General features: G+C 38.8%; 1 long non-coding RNA gene across 2 annotated transcripts; it reads left to right on the top strand.

Annotated features, from left to right (window-relative positions):
• The first annotated feature begins 1,767 nt into the window (after positions 1-1,767).
• LOC121987858 lies at positions 1,768-4,882 on the top strand. 2 transcript variants are annotated; one of them, XR_006113742.1, is made up of 3 exons: positions 1,768-2,710; positions 2,792-3,003; positions 4,831-4,882. It is a non-coding gene; the product is annotated as an uncharacterized LOC121987858 (long non-coding RNA). The 2 variants fall into 2 exon arrangements; XR_006113741.1 differs by lacking the exon at positions 4,831-4,882 and adding an exon at positions 3,380-3,400.
• Positions 4,883-18,704: the final 13,822 nt, after the last annotated feature.

Below are 18,704 nucleotides of genomic sequence, written 5' to 3'. Positions count from 1 at the left end.
GCTTGGGCTTTGTTTTGAGCACGGTAGGGTAGTCTCCTATGCTTCTCGTCGGTTGAAGGAGCATGAGAAGAACTACCGAGCATGATTAGAGCTAGCCGCTATTATCTTTGCTTTGAAGATTTGGCGACATCATCTTTATGGTATTACTTTTGAGATTCTTACCGATCATAAGAGTCTCAAATATATTTTCTACGAAGGAACTCAATCTCCGACGGAGGAGATGGATGGAGTTCTAAAGGATTATGATTGTACTATTAGCTACCATCGGGTAAAGCTAATGTGGTTCTTGATGCTTAGCAGGAAGTCGAGAGGGACTTTAGCTTGTCGAGTTTTAGTCACGGACTTGATTCGAGGATTCTCCGATTTAGGAGCAGGGATGGACAGAGCAGGTATTCTTGTTACCATGGTTGCTCGATCGTCGATCGGGATGAGGATTCGAGAGGCCCAGGCCGGAGATGGCATTCTGAGCCAGATAGCTTCCGGACAGCAGACCGAGTTTACACGAGATGATGAGGGGATTGTTTATTTCCGAGGCAGATTGTGTGTGCCTCTGTCTCACCCGGTCATGGAGGAGTTACTTCAGGAGGCTCATCGTTCTAGATTTGCTATCCACCCAGGTGGGACTCGTATGTATCGCGATTTGAGACGTTCCTATTGGTGGAATGACATGAAGAAAGACATCGTAGATTTTGTAGCTAGATGTCTTGTCTGTCAGCAGGTGAAGGCTGAGCACCAGAGACCTGTTGGTTTACTTCAGAGGATCCCTATTCCAGAGTGGAAGTGGGAGCATATTACTATGGATTTTGTGGTAGGACTGCCTAGGACTCGACGAGGCCATGATTCGATTTGGTTAATCGTTGATCGATTAACCAAATCCGTACACTTTTTAGCGATCCGGAAGACTGATTCTCTGGATCGATTAGCAGAGTTATACTGTCGTGAGATTATTAGATTACATGGTGTTCCTTTGAGCATCATATCAGATAGAGACCCACGGTTCACGTCCCGATTCTGACAGAGTCTGCAGCAGGCCTTGGGCACACAGCTTCGTTTCAGTACGGCATTCCATCCGCAGACAGATGGACAGTTAGAGCGGACCATTCAGACTTTGTAGGACTTGCTGAGGTCTTGCGTTATGGATTTCGGAGGCAGTTGGGAGGACCATCTGCCATTGGTAGAGTTCGCGTACAACAACAGCTATCATTCGGCTATCCAGATGGCACCATTTGAGACGTTGTATGGTAGACCTTGTCGGACACCCACCCTATGGGAGGAGGTTGGGGAGGCACATCTGCTAAGACCTCAGAGGGCCCAGCAGGATGCAGAGTTAGTTCGTACTATCAGACAGAGGATGTCAGAGGCTCAGGACCGTCAGAAGAGTTATGCTGATCAGAGACGGAGACCCCTGGAGTTCTCCATTGGTGATCATGTATTTCTTAGAGTTTCACCCACGAAAGGGGTGAAGAGATTTAGTCTCCGAGGTAAGCTAGCTCCCCGATATATTGGACCATTCCAGATCTTGGAGAGGATTGGAGCAGTAGCTTACCGTCTGGCGATACCACCATCTCTAGCTGGCATTCACGATGTATTCCATGTATCTATGCTGAGGAGATACGTATCCGATCCGCCACATGTTCTGTCAGATATATCTGTTCCTATTCAGCCTGATGTCACTTACGAGGAGGTTCCGGTACGGATTCTGGACCACAGAGAGCGTCAGCTACGGAACAAGACTGTCCGGCTGGTTAAAGTCGGATGATAGTATCATTCTGACGAGGAGGCTACTTGGGAGTTGGAGGATACGATCTGAGCTCGATACCCTCATCTCTTTACTTGAGGTATGTGGGTTAGAGTTTCTTTCAGCATTTATATTGTTTGGTTATGTTATAGTGTTGGCTGTTGGTTATAGCGAAATTTGGGGACCAAATTTTTATTAGTAGGGGAGGATGTGAGATCTCGGAAAATTTAAATAAATAGGGTTATTTCAGAAATAGCCTTATAAAATTTTTCCGGAATTTTTAGAAATTTTCTGGGAATTTTTCGGAGCTCGTATGGACGGTTTTGAGGAGATCGATCGACGGGTTCGGATAAACCCAGTTTGGGATACCCGTTTAAGGGAGGAAATGTTTTTATTATATAATTCTTTTTCTTTTATTTCCGCCCCAAATCGCCGTTTCCTCCAAACCACTGCCGATCCCGACCCTTCTCCCTCTCTGCCCCGATGCGATCCCGATCTCCCCTCTCTTCCTCCTCTCTCTCGCGGACGAAGCAAGCCAGAGCTCCGGTGATCTCCTTCTGCCGGCATCGACCAGTACGCTCAGATCCAGCCAAAGTCCCTTCTCCCGCCCGATCCTTTCTTTCCGCTCGCCTTCGATCGCTGCCGAAGCTTCACCATCCCGACTTTGCCGTCGACCTAGGGGAGCAGACGCTGGTACAGATCCGATCGTGGATGACCTTCTCCAGTCTTAGGTGAGAGCATCGATCTCTTTCTCCTCCCGATGTTGCCGGCGACGCCACCGATCCCGATCACCTACGAGCTTATCACAGCCCTAGGTCACCGACGCACCTTCTCTTCTTGGCGGCTGAATTAGGTCACGGATCGGAGGGGATCAGTGAGTTTGTTCTTGAGTTGTCGGGCAGAGTCTATGTTTGTAATTGATCAGTGATGATCTTCCGATTGGGTGATTTCTTCTGGAGACAACCTTTTGAGGTAAGTTTAGGTTGTTAATTAGGTTGGTGTTTGGATCCGTGATCCCCATGGCTTGATCTAATTACTTGCTATAATTTCCAGATCAGCTTCTTGCTGTGTTTGAGATATCGGTTGAAGTGGGAAGAGAATTCCAACAGGTGTTGTATTCTATGATCGGGAATTGAGTGTTGTGGATCAACAAGCGTAGCTGTGAAGTTTTGTTGTGTTGTGGTGTTCTTTAATCCTTTCTTGGTTCCGGCAGCACACCAACCAGCAGCCTCCTAGTTCCAACATCAACAATAGCTGGGATTGAGGTAAGGTGTAGTGATGTTGATACATGATTAGAGTGATTGATTAGTGTATGTAGGTTTTTGATTTTAGATGTAGATCATGGTTAGATTTGATTAATCTAGATGGTGATACATGTTGTAATTAGTTGTTGATTGTGTGTAGAATTAATCTAATGGAATGGTTAGGGTTAGGGTAATTAACCCTAGTCAACCATTGGATTCCTAATCTAATTGGTGATTAGAGATTAGGTAACTAATCCTAATTAACCATTAGATTTAATTACGTAGGTTGAGATTGTATGGATTAGGGTTTTTGCCCTAATTTAGTTCTAGGGGTTTTATTTAGCTATTCATTTGATTTAGCTAAATAAAATCTATATATATTGTTGGTTTGACACAGGACTCTGATTCGAGACGGCGTTTCGACGTCGACTTTGGATTGCGTGATTTGTACCTTCTATTTGAGGCGGGTACCCTCTGACTTATCTTTTGATAATGTCTTATGATATGTGTAGCTTATATATATTTACTAGTGGTAGATAGTAGATTATTCTCCCTCTTGGTCTTAGCTAGTTGATACCTATCACATAAAAAAAAAAAAAAAAAATGTGGAACCGCCACATCAGCGGCCCCCCTAGAGCCGGTCCCACGGATATGGAGGGAGGTAAATGCAGGTACACAGGTGGAAAGTGCATAGCGGAGACGTTAACCCCAGGCAGTGACACCCCGGGGATCGACCCCTGGACCTTTCAGCCACAGAACCATGCTTCATTTGCTAGTTGCTTTACTTTAGGATTGGATACCTTTACCGCTTGCCATGTGTATATGTTCATAGAGATGTATATCTATAGTGCTCTACTCTACTGATTAGATGCGGTACATGTGTGATACATGCTCTTGGATTCATGATACTCATATCATTGTTATACGTGATGTCTTTGGATTTATGTTGTTTTATACCATGGTTATATATATGCGTTTACCTTTTGGGCACACATATATATGGAGGAGGCTATGTTCAGGTATGACATAACCGCATGCACCATATTGCATGATTGCATGCTTGGCGATTGACGACTCCATTATTATTGAGCTCGTCGGCTACATGGACCCACACACAACGTGTTCCTGCATGGGTAGTGGCACGACTCGTGGTGTGTAGGGTAGATTGCCCGGTGGTGCTCCGCTAGGACGCTCATGGGTAGCGTGGCGGGGCGTGGTAGCACAGGGGTCCCTCCCGTCATTGCGTCTGGGAGATGAGGCGTTCGCTCCCTCACTATGTTTGAGGCGGGAGGATAGGTGTACTCCGATCCCGTCCACTCGGTCACTCATCGGGGTAGTGAGTGCAGAGTTGTCATCACCCTACCCACTCGGTCTCACCATTGTGTGTGAGGCGGCTGACTGGCAGTAGGGGTGACCAGGACATGTCATTTGCATCATATGCACAGATTGCATTATTTATGATTGATGCATTTTGGTGATTGCATATGATTGACATGCATACAGGTTATATGCTTTTGCTCTGACTATCTTTATCTGTGTATGTTTACAGTCAGTTGCACAAGCCTCGCAGGTGAGTACAGTTTATTACAGTTATGCATTTTCTTGTTATTCTTGCTATAGACTATACTTTATGCCTATTGCTGGTTACTACAGTTTATTTCGGCTATGCATATCTGTTATTCTGTTAGGAGACTATACCGTAGGTTGTATGGTTAGAGAACTGTACTCTTGATCCCATGGTTTAGGAGACTGTACCTTAGGCTATTACTGGTGGATATATATTGCTGTACATGTCTATTGGTTTACCTGCTGAGTTCTTGAACTCACCCCGTTGTTACTATTTTTCAGGTTGAGGCCGTCGGGAGATATTCCAGTCGCTAGCCCCATTATCGCGAGGATTTTCTTTGTCGGATTATATTTTGCTTTTGCATCTTATATACTTGTATTGTGGGTTTGTATTGTGGACTTTATGTCGAACCTTTGGGTTTGCTGCTTTTGTTTTCCGCTGCAGATTTTCACACTACTTCGTGGATTGTTTTCTTCGTTGTAGTGGAGTAGGATGTGTACGTATATCTTTGTTGGTTTTATATCGTTCTTCCTTATTAAACTGCGTGGATTGATTATATGTTGAGCGGTGTGGAATATTGATATAAACTGCGTGGTTTGTTTCTTATTTGCATTGTATTGTTCCGGCCGAGTGTGGCCGAGGTATTGATATATGTATACTGAGATTCATATTGTCCGCCGTACAGGGGAGATGTTGTCGAAATTTCTTCGGACAGGGACTACCTGGGGCGTGACACTAATGGCCTTATAAATGGTTGACTCAAACTTAATCCTAAGTTCGTCTGTGGGAAACCTAGGGTCTGTACTAGCATTGGAGGGTCCAACACCAGTATTTGTTCGTTTCCTACTGTATATAAATAAAAGAATATTCTAAGAAAAAAAATGAGAGGACAAATTCTAATAAAATTTTTAGAGAGGGGAAGAATTTTTACCGAGGAGCCATCGACAAATATAGATTTGACGACCTCGGTAGAATCGCAACAGCGTCTTCACCGCAAGAAAATTTTGATTTAGAGTACTTTCGCACTGAGGTTCGGAGTGAACCTTGGCAAAAGTGAGAATTGGTGGGGCAAAGGTTGGGGGCGCCTGCTGCCCCTTATTTATAGGGGACTCCGGGCGCCCGGGGTTGATTTAGGGCGGGCGCCCGGATCCCCTTCCGGGCGCCCACTTTTTTTTTTTCTTTTTTTTTTTGGAAATTAGGTTTGAAGTTAAGTTGTAAGTTTGAAATTAAAATTTTTTAAGTTTAAAATTAAAATTTTGAAATTAATTTTTTAAGTTTAAAATTAGAGTTTTGAAATTAATTTTTTAAGTTTAAAATTAAAATTTTGAAAATAATTTTTTTTTTTAAGTTTAAAAATTAAAATTTTGAAATTAATTTTTAAGTTTAAAATTAAAATTTTGAAATTAATTTTTTAAGTTTAATATTAAAATTTTGAAAATAATTTTTTTAAGTTTAAAATTAAAATTTTGAAATTAATTTTTTAAATTTAAAATTAAAATTTTGAAATTAATTTTTTAAGTTTAAAATTAAAATTTTGAAATTTTTAAGTTTAAGAATTAAAATTTTGAAATTAATTTTTTAAGTTTAAAATTAGAATTTTGAAATTAATTTTTAAGTTTAAAATTAAAATTTTGAAATTAATTTTTTTATGTTTAAAATTAGAATTTTGAAATTAATTTTTAAGTTTAAAATTAAAATTTTGAAATTAATTTTTTTAAGTTTAAAATTAAAATTTTGAAATTAATTTTTTAAGTTTAAAATTAAAATTTTGAAATTAATTTTTTAAGTTTAAAATTAGAATTTTGAAATTAATTTTTTAAGTTTAAAATTTAAATTTTGAAAATAATTTTTTAAGTTTAAAATTAGAATTTTGAAATTAATTTTTTAAGTTTAAAATTAAAATTTTGAAATTAATTTTTTAAGTTTAAAATTAAAATTTTGAAAATATTTTTAAGTTTAAAAATTAAAATTTTGAAAATAAATTTTTAAGTTTAAAATTAAAATTTTGAAAATAAAAATTAAAATTTTGAAAATAATTTTTTAAGTTTAAAATTAAAATTTTGAAAATAATTTTTTAAGTTTAAAAATTAAAATTTTGAAATTAATTTTTAAGTTTAAAATTAGAATTTTGAAAATATTTTTTTAAGTTTAAAAATTAAAATTTTGAAATTAATTTTTAAGTTTAAAATTAGAATTTTTAAAATATTTTTTTTTAAGTTTACAATCTTAAACCTTATTCATCTCACCCGATCTATGTTATCAATCAGGGAATCCTATGATTTTGTGAGATGAAATTAGATTTTTTACTTATGGAGTTTTGGTTTAACTTGTGTTAGATTCAGATTTAGCTTTGGTCTCCACAAATAGGCATTCTTCGGATAAATTTCTAAGCTTGGTGAGTCACATGGACGTCATTAGAAGTAACCAACCTTTCGAGATTTTCCGAATAGTCCTATCCACGGAGCTTAGTACTGAATCTTGGTCTAACTGATTAGGATCCATTTAAGGGTAGCTTCGGTCAGTTCCACTTGGCCAAATGCACCAGATCGAAGCCATATCTTTCTAGACATGCGATGCCCAAGCTTCTCTAACGTACTATCATCCAAAAATTTCACCAGTACCATGATTCAAGTTAAACTTGGTCTCTAATCCTAATTACCCTGCCGGGTTAGTTTGTTTTGGGTTACCCTGTCGGGTAAGTTAGTTTTGGAGGTGCCAGCTATTCTGGAGCCTCCCCCTGAATTATTGGCCATTAATTTAAATTTTAGTTTTAGGTTTGTGTCGATTCTTTTTATAGTTATGGTTAACTTGGTGATAATTTTGTTGATTTTTAAGGTGTTTAGATTTTGAATTTGGTTTAGGTTTGTATTTTGGATTTTGGTTTGGTTTATTCGATTTTATATAATGTATTTTTTCTTTAGGTATATAATATTGATTAAGTCCTACTTGCGTGGTCAGACACGCTTTCGGGACCCAAGCTTGATTAGTTGACTTGTATTGGGTTATTAATGATTTGAAGGTTTTATTTGAATTCAACTTATATCCTAGTCCGATTTTATTATAACATGCTTTTTGATTATTTAGGATTAAGTCTAAATTTTTTGATCTTGTTGTAAATTTTTCTAGCATTTCTTTTAAATTTTTAATATCATTTTTTAATGATAGATTCTCTTCCTCAAGTGTTAGATCTTGAGTTGGATTTGAATTTTTGATTTGTTCCTTGAGGTTTTGATTTTCCTCAAGAAGTGATTTGTTTTCATTTTCTACTTTAGTTAATTTACTATTTAAACAGGAGATGATTCTAAAAAATTTTTTGTTTAAATTAAAATATACCTCATTCGAGCCTTCGGAAACGAGTACGGACTCGTGGCTTGTTTCGGGTTCAGACCCGTCTTCATCTTCCGACTCGTTTTCTGTTTCGGCTTCCCGGGCCATCAGTGCGAGGTGGCTCTGATGTTTCTGCTCTTCTTCCTCCGATTCGTCCGAGGAGTCGTTCCACGTTGCTTTGAGTGCCTTCTTTTTGGTTGGCTTTGGTTTGTCGAACTTCAGTTTTGGGCATTCGTTCTTATAGTGTCCCTTTTTATTGCAGCCATAGCAGGTCACGCTCTTTTGTTCTGAGGGAGAGCTGATCTTTTGAATGTCCTTTTTGCTGAAGCTCCTCTTTCTCCTGGTGAACATTTTTCTTACCAAGTTCACCAGGTGTTCTTCGTCTTCGGAGTCTTGGTCAGATTCTTCTTCAAATTCAGGCTTGCTTTTCTTTTATTTGGAGGAACCTGCAAATAAATCTATACCTTTCTCGGCTCCAGCATTAGTTTGTTCGTGTAATTCTAATTCACAGAAAAGCTCATCTAATTTTAATTTAGAAAGATTCTTAGAAATTTTGTAGGCATCCACTATTGATGCCCACAAACTATTACGTGGAAAGGCGTTTAATGCGTACCTTATTAAGTCTCTATTCTCCATCTGGTGGCCTATCGCATGAAGCCTGTTGAGGATGTCCTTGATCCTCGCGTGGAGTTGATTCGCTGTTTCTCCTTCCTGCATTTTTATATTAAAAATTTTATTTAAAAGCAGGTCTCGTTTTGTTACCTTAGCGTCGCTTGTTCCCTCGTGCAGCTCGATCAATTTGTCCCACAGTTCTTTAGCGTTTTTGTGTGGACCGACTCTGTTTAGTTCTTCTCTTGTTAGTCCGCACTGTAGAGTGTTGATCGCTTTATTTTCTGTTGACGCCTTCTTCTTCAAGTCAGTTGTCCAGTCTTCAGGATCCAGTATATTCCCGGAGGTGTTTACCGGAATTTTGTAGGGTCTCGTAATGCTCATCCACTGGTCGAAGTCTGTTTTGAGGTAGACCTCCATGCGCTACTTCCAGTACGGAAAGTCGTCCCCGTTGAAGAGTGAAGGTCGTACTGTGCTGAATCCTTCTTGTTGGGACATTCTGTGCACAGGTAAATAACTGAAAAAAATATCCCAAGACTTGGTCTTGGATTAGTAGTGCGGGAAGAAAAAATAGTAGAAAAATCTAGATTGGTGTTGCACCAATTTAGCTCTAATTGAAAAAAAAATGATAAACCAGTTTGGAGTTTGAGTGTAAAACTGAAGATTGAAAAAAAAAAAGAATTTCACCCCCAGTCTGATTGGTGGTTGCACCAAATCAGAGCGGTACCTGCTCTGATACCACTTGTAGGATCGTTAGATTCGATAGAGGGGGGGTGAATATCGATTCGAAAATTTAGAGTATAAACGCAGCGGAAAAGTAAAATAGACACAGATGTTTTTTACTTCGTTCGGAGCCTGTGACGACTCCTACTCGAAGGCCCGTGGTCCTTGACCACTTTCGTTGGGCAATCACTAACAATTCGAATATAGTTACAAAAATGAACACAGGAACTGCTAGTGAAAATAAAGCAATACCGACAAGGAAATTAAATAACCGAAGGAGCGCTTTGTCGGAGCTTAGTTGGCGTCGCACTGAACGTCGAGCAGTAAGACCAGCAGTAGAAGAGTTCTCAGATTGATTGATTCTGAAGCTCCTGCCTGGGGCTTCTTTTATATGTTGCTCCGGCCGCCTGGATTCCTTCCGGGCGCCTGGAATGTGACGTAGCTGCTCAAACCGAGGCGAACCCGGACCTCCGGGCGCCTGGATTCCTTCCGGGCGCCCGGACCCTGTTTTCCCGCAGAATCCGTCCTGCAAGACAAACGTTAGTCCGGAGGCAAATATATATCCTGTAAAATAGATTGTTAGCACAATTAAAATTCAACAAAGTAATAGCAAAGAGTATGACTTAGATTCCGTCTTTCCGAGACCGGAATCTAGTCACGATCTCGACTTAGACATCCGAAATGGATCTAAGCCGGATCGACGCCTAATGTTCCCTTCCCGGGAATGCATCCTCCAGTGACTTACCTCACTTACCTGCCAGACGTCCGGTCAGCCCGTCGACCCGTCTGGACTTCTCGCCAAGCGTCCGGTCAGCCCGTCGACCCGCTTGGACTTCTCGCCAGCTATCCGGTCAGCCCGTCGACCTAGCTGGACTTCTCGCCAAGCATCTGGTCAGCCCGTCGACCCGCTTGGACTTCTCGCCAGCTATCCGGTCAGCCCGTCGACCTAGCTGGACTTCGTGCCAGACATCCGGTCAGCCCGTCGACCTGTCTGGACTTCTCCTGCACACTTGATCAAAGTGTCAGATAACAACAAAACTAACTTAACCTATTTTGTCATTCATCAAAACCTAGGTTAGACCGTTAGTGCTACCCGCACCAACATAAAGTTTAAACGAAATTAGCGTCTTCAGTGAGAAAATTAAACAGTGAATTTCTCTATGAGGCTTTGTCTAAGGAAGTGGTTGTTGCTCCAATAACCAAGAAGGCCTCGTGCCTCGCCACGACCTGGAAACCAAAATATTGAAATAAATATTTAATTAACTTACTAATAAAGCATTAATATTAGAATTAATTAATGCTTTTAGAGTTTTTCAAACACTTCTTTTTCAAAATAGTTTTATACTTAGAAAAATACTTTTACGTGAAAAATCTTAAGTTAGGATTTTTTTCCAAAAAGAATTTTTGCAAAGTCTTAAAAAAAATTTTAACTTAGAAAAATTTTGAGTGTTTTTTTTCTTTCTTAGAAAACTTCTCTTTTATACTTAGAAACTTTTCTTAAAATTTTACTTAAATTTTTTTTTTATAGAAACTATTTATTATTGCAAAAATCTTTATTATTTTTAAGGATTTCAAAATTTTCTAAGTTTTTACCCTTAGATTTTTTTCTTAGAACCCCATTTTTTATGTGATCAAAGGGGGAGAAGGAAAAGTATAAGTCTAGGGGGAGGTAGACTAAAATTTAACTCATTTTATTTTTACACTTAATTGCAAATTTAGTTAAGTTTATTTTTTGTCTATTTTTACCCTAGCTTAACTTGGGTTGCTCACACCTAAAAGGGAGAGATTGTTGTGTTGGTGCGGGAAGCATCCTACGATCGACCGTTGTTTTGATAATGGCAAAGGAATTCAAAGTTAAGTTGTTTTGTGATCTAACATACTTCATTGAGTGTTTCAGGAAAGTTCTAGCTGCGGTTAGGCAGGTGGAAAACCCTAGGGGGTGGTAACCCTAGGTAATAGGGGGCGGTAACCCTGTGCGGAAAGTCTTGGCGGGTCAAGAGCTTCAGGCAAAAGTCCTAGGGGGGGTAATCCTTGGTGGAAAGTCCTGGTGTCGCGAACTAGGTGAAAGACTGGACCATCCGGGAAGCGGAAGTCCAGCAGAAAGTCTGAAAGCTTCGAACGCTGAGCAAAAGTCCAGTCGATATGAAGGATCACACTGGCAACAGGTAAATCTCCTAAGTGGAGTAGGTGAGGACGCGTTCCCCGTAGAGGGAACAATAGGCGTCAGGTCAACCTAGGGTTTCCGGTTGAAAATTCGAAGTCAGACCCGGACAGTTCGACGACTGTCAAGTTTATCTATCATATTATTTCTGTGCTAACTTTATTTTGCAGGGTTTGTGTTTGAGACTAACACAATTTGCAGGAACATAGGAGCAAATTAGACCTCGGATGAACAGGGTCCGAGGCGCCTCCATGGGGCTTGGAGGCGTCTCGGGTGCTAGCCGAAGCCAGCTGTCCAGAGTCACTGGAGGCGCCTCGGAAGACACTGGAGGCGCCCTGGACCAGGTGTTGGAGGCGCCTTGGAGCAGCTTGGAGGCGCCTTCAATGGGATAAGGTGCGAGCAGATCAGAGCTGATCCACGCGTGCGACTCGGCGGCCTGGAGGCGCCTCGGACAGGCTTGGAGGCGCCTCCAGCACTGTTTAAAAGGGGACTTCGAGCAGCAGCTAAAAACAACGAATTCCAAGCAATCCTTACGCTGCAAGCTGCCTACGAGATGATCCCGAAGTGCTGCAATAACATCCCGACGACCCGAAGCTTCAGTTTCCATTTTGTTGTTGTCGGTATAAAGTTAATTTATAATTAGATTTGTACTTAGCTTGTAATAGCTTTTACAAAATATAGTTGTTGCCCACCGAAAGCGGTCAACGACCGCGGGCTTTGGAGTAGGAGTCGCCACAGGCTCCGAACCAAGTAAACGACTGTGTCCTTCTGTGCTTGCTTTGTTTTTCCTTACTTAATTCCGCTGCATATTTTCGACTCTGTCTTAAATAGAACGAAATAGCCACGAGCGCTTTTCCCCCCCCCCCCCCCCCCCATCTAGCGCTTTCGATCCAACAATTGGTATCAGAGCGGGGTCGCGTTGATCTGGTGCAACCACCAATCACGCAATTTTTTTGGTGGTATTTTCAGTTTTACGGAGTCAATTAGAATTAGCTTAATAGCTATATTCTAATTATTTTTTTTCGAATCGATTTTAGCTCGAGGCTGGTGCAACACCACTCTAGTTCGCTTTTTTTTACTTGATTTTCCGCACTGCTAATCCAACACCTAGTATTGGGACATTTCTATTTTTTTTGTTGTTGTTGCATATCGCTAATGGCCCAACAAGAAGGTTTCAGCACCGTTCGCCCCCCACTTTTCTCCGGAGAAGACTTCGGATATTGGAAGGGATGAATGGAAACCTTTCTCAAGACATAGTTCGACACGTGGATGATTATCAAGACTGGAATACAACTGCCAACCGACGAAGACGACAAGCCGACACCCTGCGAGAAATGGGAACCGACCCTAATCAAGAAGGTGGAAGCTGATGCCAGAGCGACCTGCTCCCTCCAGTGCGGACTGACCAAGGAGGAACTCAACAGAGTTAGACCGTTCTCCAGCGCAAAAGAGCTTTGGGAGAAGCTGATCGAACTCCACGAGGGCACCTCTGACACCAATGGTAAGCAAGAGAGATCTTTTGTTCAATAAGTTATATAATCTGAAAATGCAGGAAGGAGAGACAACAAGTCAACTCCATGCACGGATTCAAGACATCCTCAACTCTCTCCGCGGTATCGGGCAAAAGGTCGAGAACAGGGACATTATAAGGTACGCACTTAATGCTTTTCCAAGGAGCACATTGTGGGCATCGATGGTAGATGCCTATAAAGTCTCCAAGGATTTAACTTCCATTAGACTAGATGAACTGTTTTCAGAATTCGAATTGCATGAACAAACTAATACACAACCAATCGAGAAAGGTATTGCTTTGGTTGCAAGTACCAGTCGAACACGCGAACCAAGATCACAACGAAGAGATGAACCTGAATCGGAAGTCGAACCCGACTCAAACGATGAAGACGACGAATTGACCTCCGAACTCGTGAATCTTGTGAAAAAGCTTTACAAGAAGAAGAAGGGATTCAACAAGTTAGACCTAAAGAAAGCCGTTCAAGCAAAGGAGGATCAACCCAGCTCAAAGGTCAAGTTTGAGGTGATCTGTTATGGGTGCAACTAGAAGGGGCACATCAAAGCCAACTGCCCCAATTAGAAGGATGCAAAGAAGCAGAGGAAGAAGAAGGTGCTAAAAGCAACCTTTGAAGAATCTTCAGAAGAGGATACCGACGACAAGCTCGAACAGACGAGCCTTCTTGCCCTGATGGCCCGAGACCAGATCGAGACATCCGAGAGCGAGAGTGAGTCGGAAGCAGAATCGGAAAGAAGCCACGGATCCATATCCATTTCCGAAGGGCCCGATCCCTCTATAAGTATCCCTCGACTAAACAATCTAGTCAATTACTTGTTATGAAAATTAGCTAAGTCTAATCTTAGAATTAAGTCACTTCTAAAGGAAGTAGTTGTCCTTAAAGAAGTGACTAACTCCAAATCTTTGAATGAACCAGTTCAGACTGGAAACTCGACTCAAGTCAAAAAACTTGAGGAAGAGAATTTCAGCCTGAAAACTCAAGTCAAGGATCTAGAGAAAACATTAGAACGATTCACTTTGGGTTCCAAGAACCTTGACTTAATTCTTGGAACACAAAGGGCAATCTACAATAGAACTGGACTAGGATTCAAATTGAAAAGGAAATATAAGTCATATTTATCACTTATACAAAGAACAAATAAAAAAATGGTCCAAGCATGGGTCCTCAAGTCCAACCTGATCAATCAAGTTGGACTTGGACAATATTGGGTCCCTAAGGATCAAATACATTACCTCGATAGACCATATCGAGGCTATGATCCAGGAGGAGCTAGAAAAACAATAAAAATAAAACTAAATTAAATTAAATTAAAATTAAATTAAATTAAATTCAAACTAAATCAAATCAAAATCCAAAGGAAGGCTCCAGAATAGCTGGCACCTCCGAAATTAATCCACCCGAAAAGGGTAAACAAGAGTAGACTATCAGACCGGGTAATTAAGGTTAGATTAAAATGGGCTAGGTGTAACTTGACCCACGGTACTGGTGAAATACTGGATGATAGTACGTTGGGGAAACTTAGTCATCGCATGTCTAGGAAGATATGGCTTCGACCTGGTGCATTTGGCTAAGTGGAACTGACCGAAGCTACCTTTATGGATCCTAACCAGTTAGACCAAGGTTTTGTACTAAGCTTAATGGGTAAGACTATTTGGAAAACCTTGAAGGCATGGTTACTTTAATGATGTCCTTGAGACTCACCATAGCCCAGAAGTTTATCCAAAGAACGCCTACTTGTTGAACCCAAAACTAAACCTGAATCTAACACAAAGTTAAACCAAACCCTAAAAATTAAACTTAATTCATCTCACATATATCGTAGGATTACCTGATTGAAAATTTAGATCGGGTGAGATGACTAAGAAATAGAAATTTAATCAAATTTGAAATTCAAATTAGTAAATTCATATTCAAATTCAAAATTGAATTCATATTAAAATTCAAAATTAAATTCGTAATCAACATTAATTCAAATTCAAAATTAAATTCATAATCAAATTTAGAATTAAATTCATAATCAACATTAATTCAAATTCAAAATTAAATTTGTAATTAAAATTAATTTAAACTCAAATTCAAAATCAGAATTAAAATTCAAAATTCGATTTTAAAATTCATAATTTATTAAAATTATTTTTTCAAAAATTTATTTAACTAAAATTATTTTTCAAAATTTATTTAACTTAAAATATTTTTCAAAATTTATTTAAAATATTTTTCAAAATTTAATCAACTTAAAATTATTTTTCAAAATTTAATTAATTTAAAATATTTTTCAAAATTTATTTAAAATTATTTTTTCAAAATTTAATTAACTAAAAATTATTTTTAAAATTTAATTAACTTAAAATATTTTTCAAAATTTAATTAACTTAAAATTATTTTTCAAAATTTAATTAACTCAAAATTATTTTTCAAAATTTAATTAACTTAAAATTATTTTTTCAAAATTTAATTAACTCAAAATTATTTTTCAAAATTTAATTAACTTAAAACATTTTTCAAAATTTAATTAACTTAAAATTATTTTTCAAAATTTAATTAATTTAAAATTATTTTTCAAAAATTTTTTATCTTAAAACATTTTTCAAAATTTAATCAACTTAAAATTATTTTTCAAAATTAATTAACTTAAAATTATTTTTTCAAAAATTTAATTAACTTAAAATTACTTTTTCAAAAATTTAATTAACTTAAAATCTTTTTTAAAATTTAATTAACTTAATTTTTTTAATTAAATTAACTTAAAATTATTTTTTTCAAAAATTTAATTAACTTAAAATTATTTTTTTCAAAAATTTAATTAACTTAAAATTATTTTTTCAAAAATTTAATTAACTTAAAATTATTTTCTCAAAATTTAATTAACTTAAAATTATTTTTTTTCAAAAACTAATTAACTTAACCAAAAATCCAAATCACCACTTTAGGACCGAACACATAGAGGTAAAACACCATTTTTGTAAGGGATCATGCCACTAAGGGAGAAATTGTACTCTGATATGTTGAGTCCAAATCAAACCTAGCTGACATTTTCACAAAACCCTTACCTAAACTTGAGTTCAGTGCACTTAGAAGGCAAATAGGAATATGTTGGGTAGAATAGGTATTGATTTTCAAATCAGTTTCCTACCTTCGCTCTTAAATGTTTTACTTACCTTAAAATTCTAGGAAAATTTTGTTTTCAAAATTCCAATTTTACTAGATTTTAAAATTTGGACTTAGCCTAGACTCTACCTTAGAAATCATGTTCCCCTATAATTCAGCTAGAGCATCTCACAAACACCTAGGCTTACCTTGCTTGTGTTTGAAAAACATAGAACGACGTGAGATGCATAGGGTACAGCCTGGGCTCAAGAATGTTTATATCTGTGCATCAATATGAGTCTGGGCGTTAAACACCAAGTTAACAGTAATCAAGTCAAGTCTTCCAGCACTAGTCAAATCTAACTGGATCAATTGATTTAACTTGACTAACCAAGTGAAAGCTATTGCCCTCTAGATAATCAGCAAGAACATTAGGGCTCTGATACCTTACTTAAAGCGAAATTAGCTAATTTACAATCAATCTAACTCAACTCATGCTTGGACATTAAGGATTGAAGCTCCTCCCTTGCCCTCAAAAGTTTTAAATTAACTATTTGTCTAAAAGAAAAATTCTTTCAAATTTAAACTTTAAGCTAAGTTTTCAAAACCTTAAACTTTCAAAAGTCATTTTTTTGTATTTTTTTTTTCAAAATTCTGGCCATTTTAAAAGCTAAAGTATTTTGAAAATTTAACTAAATATTTTTCAAAGTCAACTTTTTTAGCTTTTTGAAAGAAAAATTACTCTTTAGACCTTGGTTTCACTTAGCTAAAGAATATTATACAAAACCAAGTGTTACCAAAATACTTTGTCCCTTATTAAAAGCCTAATGTTTCAAAATCTTGACTAAATTGCTTAAAACTAAAATTGTTTTTGCTATACTACAAAAGAAAACTCTTTCTCCAGCAAAATTAATTGATAAAGTTTTGTTTAAAAAACCAAACTTCGAGCTCAAACTATTTTAACTTAGTGAATTTGATTTACAAGAAATGTTGCTTTTAGATAGTTCAGATTTTTTTTTCTCTTTCCTAAAAATCTTCACAAAGACTTAAGATTTTTTTTTCGAATGTGCTTATTTTTTGATGAATGGCAAAGGGGGAGAGTAGGCAAATTCAAAAGAAAGGTTAATAAAGATTTTTAAGAATGCCTTTATTAAGGGGGAGCCTGACAACCTGACAAAGTTTAAGTGTTAGCTTAACCATGCTTGCATTCTAATTTATTAAGCTTGCTTACTTAAACTTTATGTATCTATTTCACTTAGCTTTGAATTTCAGTTGTCATAATTAAAAAGGGGAAGATTGTTGGTGCGGGAAACATCCGACGATCGACTGTTGTTTTGATAATGGCAAAAGAATTCAAAGTTAAGTTGTTTTGTAATCTAACGTACTTCATTGAGTGTTTCAGGAAAGTCCTAGCTGTAGTTAGGCAGATGGAAAACCCTAGGGGGTGGTAACCCTAAGTCATAGGGCGCGGTAACCCTGTGCGAAAAGTCTTGGTGAGTCGAGAGCTTCAGGAAAAAGTCCTAGGGGGGTAACCCTTGATGGAAATTCCTAGTGTCGCGAACTAGGTGAAAGACTAGACCAGCCGGGAAGCGGAAGTCCAGCAGAAAGTCCGAAAGCTTCGAACGCTGAGCAAAAGTCCACTCGCTCTGGAGGATCGCACTGGCAACAGGTAAATCTCCTGAGTGGAGTAGGTGAGGATGTGTTCCACTAGAGGGAACAGTAGGCGTCGGGTCGACCTAGGGTTTCCGGTTGGAAATCCGAAGTCAGACCCGGACAGTCCGACGACTGTCAAGTTTATCTATCACATTATTTCCGTGCTAACTTTGTTTTGCAGGGTTTGTGTTTGGGACTAACACAATTTGCAGGAACAAAAGAGCAAATTAGACCTCGGATGAACAGGGTCCGAGGCGCTTCCATGGGGCTTGGAGGCGTCTCAGGTGCTAGCCGAAGCCAGCTGTCCAGAGTCGCTGGAGGCACCTCAGAAGACACTGGAGGCGCCCTGGACCAGGTGTTGGAGGCGCCTTGGAGCAGCTTGGAGGCGCCTTCAGTGGGATAAGGTGCGACCAGGTCAGAGCTGATCTATGCGTGCGACTCGGCGACCTGGAGGCACCTCGGATAGGCTTGGAGGCGCCTCCAGCACTGTTTAAAAGGGGACTTCGAGCAGCAGCTAAAAACAACGAATTCCAAGCAATCCTTACGCTGCAAGCTGCCTACGAGATGATCCCGAAGTGCTGCAACAAGATCCCGACGACCCGAAGCTTCAATTTCCATTTTGCTGTTGTCGGTATAAAGTTCATTTATAATTAGATTTGTACTTAGCTTGTAATAGTTTTTACAAAATATAGTTGTTGCACACCGAAAGCGGTCAACGACCGCGGGCCTTGGAGTAGGAGTCTCCACAGGCTCTGAACCAAGTAAACGACTGTGTCCTTCTGTGCTTGCTTTCTTTTTCCTTACTTAATTCTGCTGCATATTTTTGACTCTGTCTTAAATCAAACGAAATAGCCACGAGCGCTATTCACCCCCCTCCTAGCGCTTTCGATCCAACATGTTGGAACCCCAAGGTTGTTTTGGTGTGATCAACAAGTTAAGTTAGGTCCTTTGTGTTTCTAACCTTGTGTCTAAGTGTGCAGGAGCTTAGGAGCACAGGTACTCGAGCGGAAGACGTAGCTAGTGAGAAGGACGGCATGTGGTGCGTCCGAGAGACGAGGTGCTACGG

Source organism: Zingiber officinale, chromosome 5B, assembly GCF_018446385.1.
Source record: "Zingiber officinale cultivar Zhangliang chromosome 5B, Zo_v1.1, whole genome shotgun sequence".
NCBI classification, from domain to species: domain Eukaryota; kingdom Viridiplantae; phylum Streptophyta; class Magnoliopsida; order Zingiberales; family Zingiberaceae; genus Zingiber; species Zingiber officinale.
The sequence above is the reverse complement of the archived record's forward strand: the minus strand, read 5'-3'. Positions and strand labels throughout refer to the sequence as shown.